Genomic DNA, 12,295 nt, shown 5'->3' with positions numbered 1-12,295 from the left:
ATTATTATAATAAAATGTCTGTAAACTTTTGCTTTTCTTTTCATGAGCAGATTCTTTGGAATATCCTAATACAAAAGTTTGTCAAGGCTATAATAGTTTTTAAAATATTAAAAATTAAGGTTTACAAATAGACCTAAATCATTTTGCACGCTCAGGCATAGTGATATAACAAGCTATTAGAAATGAAGTCTTTTTAACATCAAGATTCTTAAATATATTCTTATTAAGGGAAGAGCGTCATGTACACTGTCAGATATGTTACGTCGTGGGTGTTACGACTGCACGATTCTTCTCTTTCGGGTATCTGTTATTAGAATTTAATTAAGCAGATAAACGAGTGACGCATGTTTTGTTACTCTGTTAGATCGCGACGGTCACACAACTGATCTCTTCCGGAGGTCGGTTTCTAGAATTCGGCTAAGCGGATAATCCCTATTATCTTAATCGCTGAAATACACCGACGTTACATCTTGATGACTGCGCGACTCTCCTCTTTCGGATATCAGTTATTAGAATTTAGTTAAGCAGATAAACGAATGACACATGTTGTGTTACGGTCGCGACGGCTACGCCGCTAATCCCTTCCGAGAGTCGATTACTAAGAATTTGGCTAGACGGATAATCCCTATTATCCTAATCACGGAAAAACAATACGTGTACAGATGTTTTCCTCAACGAAATCATATATATATAGTGCCCTTAAAGGCACGGAACGCACTCACTCTGCAACGTCCCATTTCTTTACACGGTCGGAACATTTCGTTTTACCAGTTTGTCGATAATTCAAGTTATCAATAATTTAGTCAGTGTCAGTTGAAAACAACCAACAAGAACGAGCGATTAAGTTTCCTAACGACACTATTACCGCTTTCATCTCGCAGATCTCAACTCTACAGAATAAAAGTAAGTTTAATTACACATAAAAAATTCTCTTAGTAATAATTTTCGGGTCTCTTCTCCTTATACTTTCTCATTCACCCTTTCTATCCTCTGCCGTTCTCCTTACACGTCTACTCCCTTTTTCTTTTTCTTTTCTCTTTCTTTCCTTGCTTCAGCTGTCGAACCTCTCGGGCTCCCTATGCGTTGCGGAGCACTCAGCAGGTTCATGGCTGTCGAGTAACTCGGGAAATCTATTCTTTTGGCTTTTCTCTCCTCTCTTACAATTTTCTTTTTCCCTTTTTTCATTTCTCTCCTCTCGGATCTCTCGGTTTCCTGAAATATTTCAGAGATAGCCTTAAGGTTCGCGACTAACGACATTTCCTTCATATTCCAAATCCATTCCTTTTTAATGAAAGCTGGATCATCCACACTCTCCGACGCTCAAAGACGGAGGCGAGCGCTGAAGAGGCTCCGTTACCGTCGGAACAAGCGAGCTCGCCAGACGGGAAGCTATCCTTCGCCTGGGACATCCGAGGTTTTAATACATCAAGAAACCACGAGTTGTTCCAGCAAGAGACCCCATTATTTACCCATTTCTCCTCCATCCTATTCCTCGATCAAACCTGAAGACCAAGCTGAATCTGGATCACCCCCAGATTTCAGTGTACTCTTCCCAGAGCGCCACCTCCAGACATACTCAGATTTCCTGAAATCCTTGGACGAGTTCTGTGAACTACGGACTCCTTCCCCTCCTCTCATAGATCTCACTAGCGAAAACCCGACCTCCTCTCAGAACGCACACAGTCAACAACATACAATTTAAAATAAACTAATAACAAATTAAAAATACCAAATTAATAGATTAATAGAATTATACACAGAAAAACCAAACAATACATTCGTCGATTTCTAGACCACACGAATTTCTGTACGTAACACCCTTCCTGTTTTATATTTTTATAAATATATCGTCAATAAATATATTCCAACAAAAAAAATATATGATACGATCTTGTAGCCAATGTACGATCTTGTATACGATCTCGATACGTAATTAACCTTGTATCGTCTTAAAATTGTTAATTATATGTAAAATTTAAACTATTTATTGTTGGTTACTCACTCCCTTTTTCATTCCTCGTCATCCCAAGATTCGCGCATGGTCCTATCCCTGGCAAAAGAGATTAAATTCTCTTGCCTAGATTACGGACCGACGGACGCATGTCACGCAGTCGAAGTCATAGCGTCTTTTTCAAGACGTTGACTCGCACTCGTGGCTCTGCACAGTGTGTCCGACTCGTAGGGACGCTTCACCGCGGCCACCTGCGAGAAGATATTTGGAGCGTCCTTCCAAGCCCCATTCATTAAGAAAAAAATATATAAAAATATATTTACCTCGGGTTGGACGTAACAGATATTAGAGTCAAATTTGACTCAATTCCTTAAGTTAAATAATTTTAGTTGTTTTTAACTACCATGTGTGCTGAAATTCATTATTTTAACGAAAAACATGTCAAAGAATACAAAAAACTGGACTGTACGAGCCAAGATGTAGCTAGATGTAGGTCGCTGTTTATATATTGAAAATAACAAATATGAACAATAACAATTTACATTTACAAACGTTTTGACTTTTAATATGGTTATCTTTAGTGTGTAAAAAATTCGTGACATTCGTAATTCGTTATGACATAATTAAAATCGGTTTTGTTACAAGGAAGAGCGCCGTACCAATAGATGTTATCAATAGATGAAATCATTGTCGCATAATTGAACTCGGAGTCTAATGCAAATCAAGAACAACTATTTGTTGGTCATGGGTGTACGTTTGTTGAAGTTATAAGTAAAGATGCAATCAGAGTTCCGAGAAGAAAAGTCTGCTTAGAATCATGCGCGACCATAATAATTAATATTTATAAGCTAAAAAAAGTAAATCAAAACTAATTCAAATACCAGATTGAGAATAATAAAATTCGAAATACAAGTGAGTTATTAAATTAGATGATATGAAATGTCAAACGAAATAAATAGTAATAATATTAACAAATATAAATAATACAGGCTAATTAAGGAAATAGTATGAAAATATCGAATAATGATCACATTAAGACAGATTAGTTACCAGAAATACCAGAATTGAAGGGTGCGAACAAAAAAATTAAAAATTGGTCATATCTGATCGGAAGTAATAAAACCAAGATGTATCCAAGATTAATCGAAAGATCCACTCTCAGTAGTGGCCAAGGACATTGTGAGGATGAGAGCAAAGAAGCAAAAGTTAAAAACAAAGGAAAAGTGAAAAACAAAAGGAAAGGGAAGGGGAAGGGGAAGGAATGAGATAAAAATTGAAAGAAGATAAAGATTCAAGAGAGAGGAGTTAGGAATCGGGGAAGGAGTTCAGAATAGGGAAATACAAATTGGAGAGTAAGTCCATATCGCTTTGTTGTTGTCTTGTTAGGTCTTGTGGTTTTTTTAATATGCACCATTTCTGAAATAAATTTCCTTATGAAGCAAGGCTCCTTGTCCAAAATTCTCTCAATCACAACGAATGATTTTCCGAAGGGCGGTGCATGGAAACCAGGGAAGGAGAGTTTTTTATTAATGTAAGTAACGTGTTCATGCACTCTCGTCTTCAATTGTCTTTTTGTTTGTCCTATATACGTGGTCTCATTGCAACTGATTTTATAAACTACATCGCAACATGACAGCCGATATATTAGGTGTACAAAAAAGTTCTGAGCTTTTTTTGTAAAATTCAATTCATCTTTATTCAAAAACAAACAAAAAATATTAATCAGCGAAATATTCTCCGTTTGCATCAACGACCTTTTGCCATCTTTCGGATAGCTTGCGAATTTCTTGACGATAGAAGCTCACCGGCTTCGCAGCGATAAAGTCATCAATCATATCTTTTCAAATCTCACGAAATGTGTATCAGCCAAATGATGCTGCAGCGACCGGAATAGATAGTAATCGGAAGGCGTCATGTCTGGGCTATACGCCGCGTGCGAGAGAAGTTCCCAGCCTAACGTAAAGATATGGTCCTGAGTCGCTTTCGCAACATGTGGTCGAGCATTGTCATGAAGCAAGATCTTTAGACTTTACGACGTACTTGGCCAGTAAATGGCATCTTTTCTTCTAAAGCATCGCTCAAATTGGTCAACTGTTGTTGGTAGGTCTGCCGTGATTGTTTCACCCGGTTGTAACAACTCACCCGGTAATACAACACACCTTTCCAATCCCACCAGAGCAAAACCTTCTTGGCGTGGATATTGGGCTTTGGCATCGATGTCGAAGGTTAACCAGGGTCAACCCATGATCTTCTACGTTTAGGGTTATCATATAAAGAATCCATTTTTCATCGCCTGTAATGATTTTGTGCAGAAAATTTTTTTTCCGGAACTTTGAAAGCAAAGTGAGTGCAGTGTCATGCCGACGATTTTTGTTGTTTTCGGACAATTCATGCGGAACCCATCTGCCTTCCTTCTGAACCTTTCCCATCGTGTGTAAACGTACGGAAATGGTTTGCTGCGTAACGCCAAGCTGTTCTGCAAGCTCTTTTTCAGTTTGCGCAGAGTTTATATCCAGCAGTGCTTGCAATTCGTCCGTTTCAATCTTTTGGACGTCCAGCACGCGGTTCATGTTCAAGACTGAAATCTCCTTGGCGAAATTTTTGATACCATCTTTTACATGTAGTATGACTTACAGCGTTCTCCATATGCAGCACAAATCATTGCAATAGCTTCAGCAGCATTTTTCTTCAGATGAAATACGAAGTGGATGAAAAATCGAATATGCTCTTTTGTTATTGCCATCGTGAACACTACTGATTTTTGAGGTTATGTGCATCAAACGCCAAACCGTATGGCATTTTAAAAGGCCAAATGTCAACGCTTTAAAACCGCAAAAGGGCGGGAAGATATATAAAATTTAAATTGTTATTTCGGTTGTATGAAATCTAAATCTCAGAACTTTTTTGTACACCTAATATATATAAATATCACTTGGGTTTAGTATAGTAAAATAACACAACTTTTATAATAAGATTATAACTTGGCGCCAGTTATTGATATCAAATCTTTTATACAAATGATATCATTTATATTAAGTTGGCAATATGGAAACAATTTTTTTTTTTAAATTAAATCTAGTACCACTTGTGTTAGAATAGGAAGACTTCAATAAAAATATAAAGATCACAAAAATACTGGTACTTAAATTTTATTTTTTAATTCAATCACAACTAGAATTTAGGTATGACAATCTCGTAACATAATTTTTTTAAATAATTAAAACTACTATCACATGGATTAGAGTAATAAAATTCTTCAATGAAGATACATATCACTTAGGTTGTATTTCCTTAAAGTAAAAGATAATATATTATCAGATAGATTTTATTTTTTAATTCGGTACAATAGTTTCTTTTTTTTTTTCAAGCACGCTCCTATACTTGACTCTTTTTTTACCTTTTTTTTTAAAAAGATAATTTCTTAATGATATCATGCATTTTGTCGTGTTACATCACTTGGGTTTAATAGAATAACGCAACTTTTATAGTAGGATATAGTAGGATTATAACTTTTTACTGATATCAAATTTTGCGCCAGTTACTGATATCAAATTTTTTATACAAATATCATTTGAGTTAAGTTGGCAATATCGGAACAAATTTTTTTGTTTTTTAATTAAATTGACAATATACTTGAATGTTATAAAATATTCGATCGTTACTTATCAATTTATTGCAGCTTGGCTATTATTGATCATTGATGTTCTACATCGTCAGATATTATCGTTCTTATAATTTTATAATTTTAAATTTTAACATTGAAGATGACCAAATTGTATAGTTGAAACATTTGTTTAATATTAGGGGGCTCGAGCCATGCTTGATGCAATCTCTCCTGTCGTGCTCCAGGAGGATTATTTGTATATTTGCCAATGGCGTTGGAGGGTGTCGCCGCTGCAGTCCGACCTGCATCCATCGAGAGAATAGGACCATCATCTCTCTGGAGTACCGGTCGTGGGGATTCGAAAGAATACATGTATATATGTATATTGTAATATATATATATATATATATATATATATATATATATATATATATGTATGTATCATTGTATTGTTGACGTGTTATTCTAAACATGTTATTTGCGATAAATATCATCACATGCCTCGGTAGTCGAAAGGATAAGATGCCTGCCCGGTAAGCAGGAGATCCAGGTTCGATTCCTGGCTGAGGTGGTATTTTTTCGCAAAATAATTACGAGTTTTCACGACTGGTTCGTGGTCGGGCCCCGCCGTGATGCACACCCTCCCTTCTTATTATTTATAAATTAATTTAATATAGTCATTTTGACATTAACAAAAATTTGCCTTTTGGCCTTTATGCTTTATTATTTTAGATATATTATTAATTATTAATAAATTATTAATAAATACAATTAAAAGAATACTTTTGCAGAAATTTATTAATACAGTTTTTAAATTTTTATAATTCAGAGCAAATAAAATAAAAGTACAAAAATTTGTATTTATTTTTGAAGAAGTCTAACGAAGTTCTAATATTTGTTAATATTATTATATATATATATATATATATATACATATTAATATAAGATTTTATTTCCTCTGGATTTCATACAAGCACTTGAACATTATTATAAACATTTTTATAAAAAATAATCAAAAATAAACTTAACAAATTTATGCACGGTTAATACAATTATTAAAATTACTAAATATTAAAATAAGTGAAAAAAGATTAATATAATTGAAAAATTAATATTAATATAATTTATAAACATAGCAAACAACAATACAACAATACAAAGAATATTTTTATTTTTCTTCATCATTTTGCTGGAAAATAATTATATTATGTGTAAAAAATTTTTATAATTCTATTAGGTTTGCTATTTCTTCTTCATTGCAGTAATTTTAAAAAAGATCTGAGATAAGTGACATTGTATCTTCGTTTAAAGGAAGACGTGCAATATTTCGCAAAGATCGAAAATATTCCAGGTTCATATTTAAATCATAATCATTTAATCCTTTAAATTTTAATTTGAAACAGAACAATGTTCCATTCTTCCATTCTCGTTTGTCTCTTAGTAATAAAGAATTGAAATATTCGCTTTCAATTTTATGAAGGAACGTATATCTAATTACTCTGTCTTTAAACTTACCTTTAAAAGTCATACGAATAATTGTTTTTTTTATGTGAAAAGCACATTCTCCCATAAGGATAAGTGTATATGCTCTAATTAAATCATTATTATTTTTATAATCCAAAATTAATTTTTCAGAAATTATTTTTTGGAAAAAGATCTAGAAAACCCTAAATGAATTGTATTTGATACTCTCAACAGTCGGAGAACGTCCATTCCTGTAAAAAAATTTATATATTAATAAAAATAAAATTTATATATTAAATAATATAAATATATATTATATATATAATTATATATTAAATAATATAAAATAATATATATTAAATAATATATATAATTATATATTAAATAATATAATTAAATAATATAAATATTTTATTTTAGACGACGACGACGACGACGACGACGACTACGATGATCACGACGACGACGAATTGTCGAAATAAAAAAATCGTGATTCTAAACCTATATCTAAGTTCGATCTAAATCTAATTCTATCTTAAATCTAAATCTAATCGACTTGTGTCACTAAATGGAAAGCACTCATTATTGTTAAATATGTGATATATTTTGTGTGTGTGTGTGTGTGTGTGTGTGTGTGTGTGTGTGTGTGTGCGCGTGCGTGCGTGCGTGCGTGCGTGCGTGCGTGCGTGCGTGCGTGTGTGTGTGTGTGTGTGTGTGTGTGTGTGTGTGTGTGTGTGTGTGTGTGTGTGTTAATATATTATATATATATAATAATATTATATGTTAATATTATATATATATATAATAATATTATATATACGTATTAATATAAAATTTTCCTCTGGCTTTTAGATAAGCGCTTGAACATTTTATCTTTATAAAAAATAAAGATAAACTTAATAAATTTATGCACAGTTAAAATTAAACAATTATTAAAATTACGACTAAATACTAAAAAATAAGTGAAAATAAATAATAATAAATAAGTAATAATAATAAATAAATAAATAAGTGGAAAAAGGTTAATGTAATTGAAAAAAAATCAATATTAATATAATTTATAAAGTTATAGCAAACTTATAAAGTTATAACAATATAACAATATAAAGAATACTTTTATTTTTTTGTATTACTTTTTGGAAAATAAATTATATTATGTGTAAAAATTTTTTGTAAATTTACTAAGTTTGCTATATCTTCTTTAGTGCCGTAATTTTGAAAAATATTCGAAACGTCTGCCATCGTATCTTCATTCAAAACAAGCTTTGGATGAGCAGCCACGTTTCGCAAACCTCGAAAATATTCCAGGTTGTCGCTTAACTTCTGTATATTTAAGTCTTTGAATTTTAATTTTGAACAAAACGTCTCCCATTCTTTTTTATCTCTTATTGATAAAAAGTCGAAATACGTTTTTTTTATTTTATGAAGGGATACGTATTTAATTTCCTTGGCTTTAAATTTTTTATCTTGAAAAGTCGTTTGAATAATTGTTTTTTTTATATGGAAAGCACATTCTCCCATAATGATAAATGCATATCCTCTAATTAAATGATTATCATTTTTATAATCTAAATTTAATTTTTCTTCAGGAATTTCTTCATTTTTTTCTTTTTTTGGAAAAAGATCTGGACCCTAAATGGATTATATTTGAGACTCTCAACAGGACTCGGAGAATGTCCATTCCTGTAAAAAAATTTATATATTAATAAAAATATGTTGACGACAACGACGATTGACGTCGATCAATACCACCACCATCAATTTTTATCTGAATTAGATTTAGATTTAAGATAAAATTAGACTTAGATCGAACTTAGATATAGATTTAGGATTACGATTTTTTATTTCGACAGTTTGTAGGCAAATGATAATATAGTCATAATATATGTAGTCATTTATGTAGTCATAATTATATTATCATTTATATCATGTATATCATTTGCCTACAAACTGTCGAAATAGAAAGATCGTGATCCTAAATCTATGTTAAGTTCGATTTAAATCTAATTCTATCTTAAATCTAAATCTAATCGACTAAAATAATCGACTTGTGTCATTAAATGAAAAGCACCCATTATTGTTAAATATATGATGTATTAATCTTTTAATGTGTATGTGTGTGTGTGTGTGTGTGTGTGTGTGTGTGTGTGTGTGTGTGTGTGTGTGTGTGTGTGTGTGTGTGTGTGTGTTTAAACTTACCATTTTGATATGTTCGTTTACCGTATTTAATGTCTTCAAAGTGTTATATAATTGTGCCTTAATACGGTAATCTGTAATATAAAATAAATGTTATAACATCTAGATAATCTATAAATTTAATATAAACACTTTAATTTAAAATAATTATTTAAACTATTTAAATAAACCCGAATCCCAAAACTTTATATATACTTTTATTTTTAAAAGAAATTTTTTAAACATAAAAACATTTAAATATTTAATTAAATCTAATTAAAAGATTTTTTTATTTTATGTAAATAAATTTTATTTTTAATATAATCATCAGTTAAAATTCTGAACTCAGTCTTCCTACGAAACCTTCATCTTTAAAACATACTTTTAATAATAATTACATATACATTAGCTTCACTATATCTTTCATCTAAAATTTTATATGCTTATAAACTTTATAAGTAAGTTTTAAACTTACCGTTAAAAATCTCCGCCTTTATGCCGTAAATGTGCCTGTGATATAAAATAAATGTTACAAATAGCACTTAGAAGCACTTAGAATCCACAGATCATTGATCTTCTCTTCACGAGAACCTGTGGTTAAGTGACTATAAAAATAAATGATTATAGAGGATATATGTAACGTATAATATTGTCGCGTTCGCGGCGTTACTTCCCGAAATCGCGATACTCGGCGGAGCGCTTTCGGAAAGGAAGAACACTGTTTAAAGAAAAGCTTGCTCTTTATTAAACCAACGGTACAACGATACAGAAACGCGTCCGGCCACCGCGGAATCTGGCCGTCAAATCTGTATAACAGTCGGAGAACGACGCGTTGCCAAGGGCCGATCCTCTATTCAAACTCTTATCGATTGATATTGATTAATTTCAGCAGCGCCGAACGGAACACCGCACAGCCGCAACACTGCCTCCCTCTTCATAAAATTGTCGTCCCGACAATTCTTCTTCTTTCAAGAACTTCCTCTTGGAAAAGACTTCTGGGCTCCTGGCGACTTCCTGCCCTACCCTGGGCTGCTGCCTCAAGTTACCGGGCACCGTTATTTCTAATCCCAGTCTTCTCTACTCTTTAGAAGAATCTTATTCTTGAAATTTTCGCGCGTTTCACTCTTGACTCTTCGTCTTGAGCTTTGTGCACTTCTCTCTTCTCTCTTCATTTTTCGGGCAAAGTGGGGGTAATCGTCGTGGGGGTAATTGACCCTTACGTCTTTCTAAAAGACACACTAAGCCCCTGCCTCGGCATTCGCCCATCGTCCCCCGGAAAAACCACTCGAACCACACGACTCGGAAAACCGGGGGCGAGGCAGACTTCTTTTCAGTTTAGAGCTTGAAAATCTTGCTTGGTGCTCAGACTCGAGGATCTCCCCACGACGCTTCTCACGACGGAAGGAAGCTTAAAGAAAGATAAAACAGAAAACAGTAACTCAAAACAATTAACAAGAAATAAAAGTAATGTTAAAATTGGAAAACCGGGCTCCGAAAATCTCTACTTAAAATTCTCCCCTTTCTCTAAACGGAGCTAACCTGTCGGCATGCACAACCTTGCTTTTCCGACCACCTGAACGAGAAATACAGAAAACTACATCACTAATTTTCTTAATTATCTCAAAAGGCCCCTCCCAATCGTTCTGTAGTTTGGGAGATCTACCCTTCTTACGATGAGGATTAAATAACCAAACCTTCTGTCCTTCCTCAAAAACGGGATGCCTTTCGATCATAGCGGCATTTGATCTTCAAAAACCTTGATTCTAATCTCTCTTTTACTCTCTGATGAATTTCATCCAGCTTCTGCCGCAAATTCCGAACGTACTCCTCCGCTGACTCTGAAAAACCATAAATGGGAGGAGTACCTCTTAGCAAATCCATCGGCAAGGTAAGATCTCTTCTGCAAAACAATTCTGAAGGAGTTACGCCTGTAGCCTCATGTTTAGAGGTCCTATAGGCAAAAAGAAACATAGGAATCCAACGATCCCAATCCTTTTGATTCTCTTCAATAAACTTTGACAAATACTGTAAAATTGTCTGATGTTGTCTTTCAACTTGACCATCAGACTGAGGATGAAGAGCGATCGTCCTCGTTTTCCTAATTCCCAAAATTCTCATCAATTCTTGAAAGAGCTGTGATTCAAAATTCTTTCCCTGATCAGTGTGAAGTTCCAACGGAATTCCATATCTAGAAACAATCTGATTAACAAAAATTTCTGAATTCTTCTACCGTAGTAGCTCTCATTTTTATATTTTTCAAAGGAAAAGTCTCTACCCATTTAGTAAAACAATCAACAACAACTAGGAGATACTTATTGTCTGAAGAAGAAACGGGTAACGGGCCTAAAATATCCATTTGAATCCTCTCAAAAGGAGCTCCCGAATTAAAGATCTGCAAAGGAGCTTTCTCCTTATCTGCAGCACCCCTTTTCGCAATACAAATCTTACAGGTTCTGCACCATTCCTCAACATCCTTCTTACAGCCCAATAAAAACGCTTCCGAATCTTTTCCAGCGTTTTATTGATCCCGAAATGCCCTCCAGAAGGAGTATCATGAGCTTCTTCTAAAATCTGTTTCACTTTGCTTCACGGGACCATCAACTGAAGAAAACTGTTTTTCAAATTAGGAGCCTCCCATCTCTTATGCAAAATCCCATTTTGGACTTCCAAGGCATGCCATTGATGTCAATAAATCTTGGCTGACAATCCTTTCGAAGAAACTTCCTCCCAAGAAGGTCGCAAATCATTTTCATTGGCAAGTAAAAACATTGCCAGTTCCTGATCCTCTATTTGAGCCCTTCGCCAATCCTCAGAAGAATCCTCACGCAAAACAATACAAGCAACTACTTTATCCTCAAAAAGCCCTCTCTGAACTTCCACTTTAGAACAGAATTTACATTTTTCTTCTACACAAGGGCATCTCGAAAGATCATCGGCATTACCGTGTATAATCCCCTTTCGATGAGCAACATCAAAATCGTATTGTTGTAACCTTTCCATCCAGCGAGCCAATTGTCCCTCCAAGTCTTTGAAGGACATCAATCATCTCAAAGAAGCATGATCAGTTCGAATAGAGAAACTCTTTCCGTACAAATAATGAT

Source organism: Pogonomyrmex barbatus, unplaced genomic scaffold (genome assembly GCF_055798465.1).
Source record: "Pogonomyrmex barbatus isolate J1 unplaced genomic scaffold, ASM5579846v1 scaffold1, whole genome shotgun sequence".
Lineage (NCBI taxonomy): Eukaryota > Metazoa > Arthropoda > Insecta > Hymenoptera > Formicidae > Pogonomyrmex > Pogonomyrmex barbatus.
Note: the sequence above shows the minus strand (reverse complement) of the source record.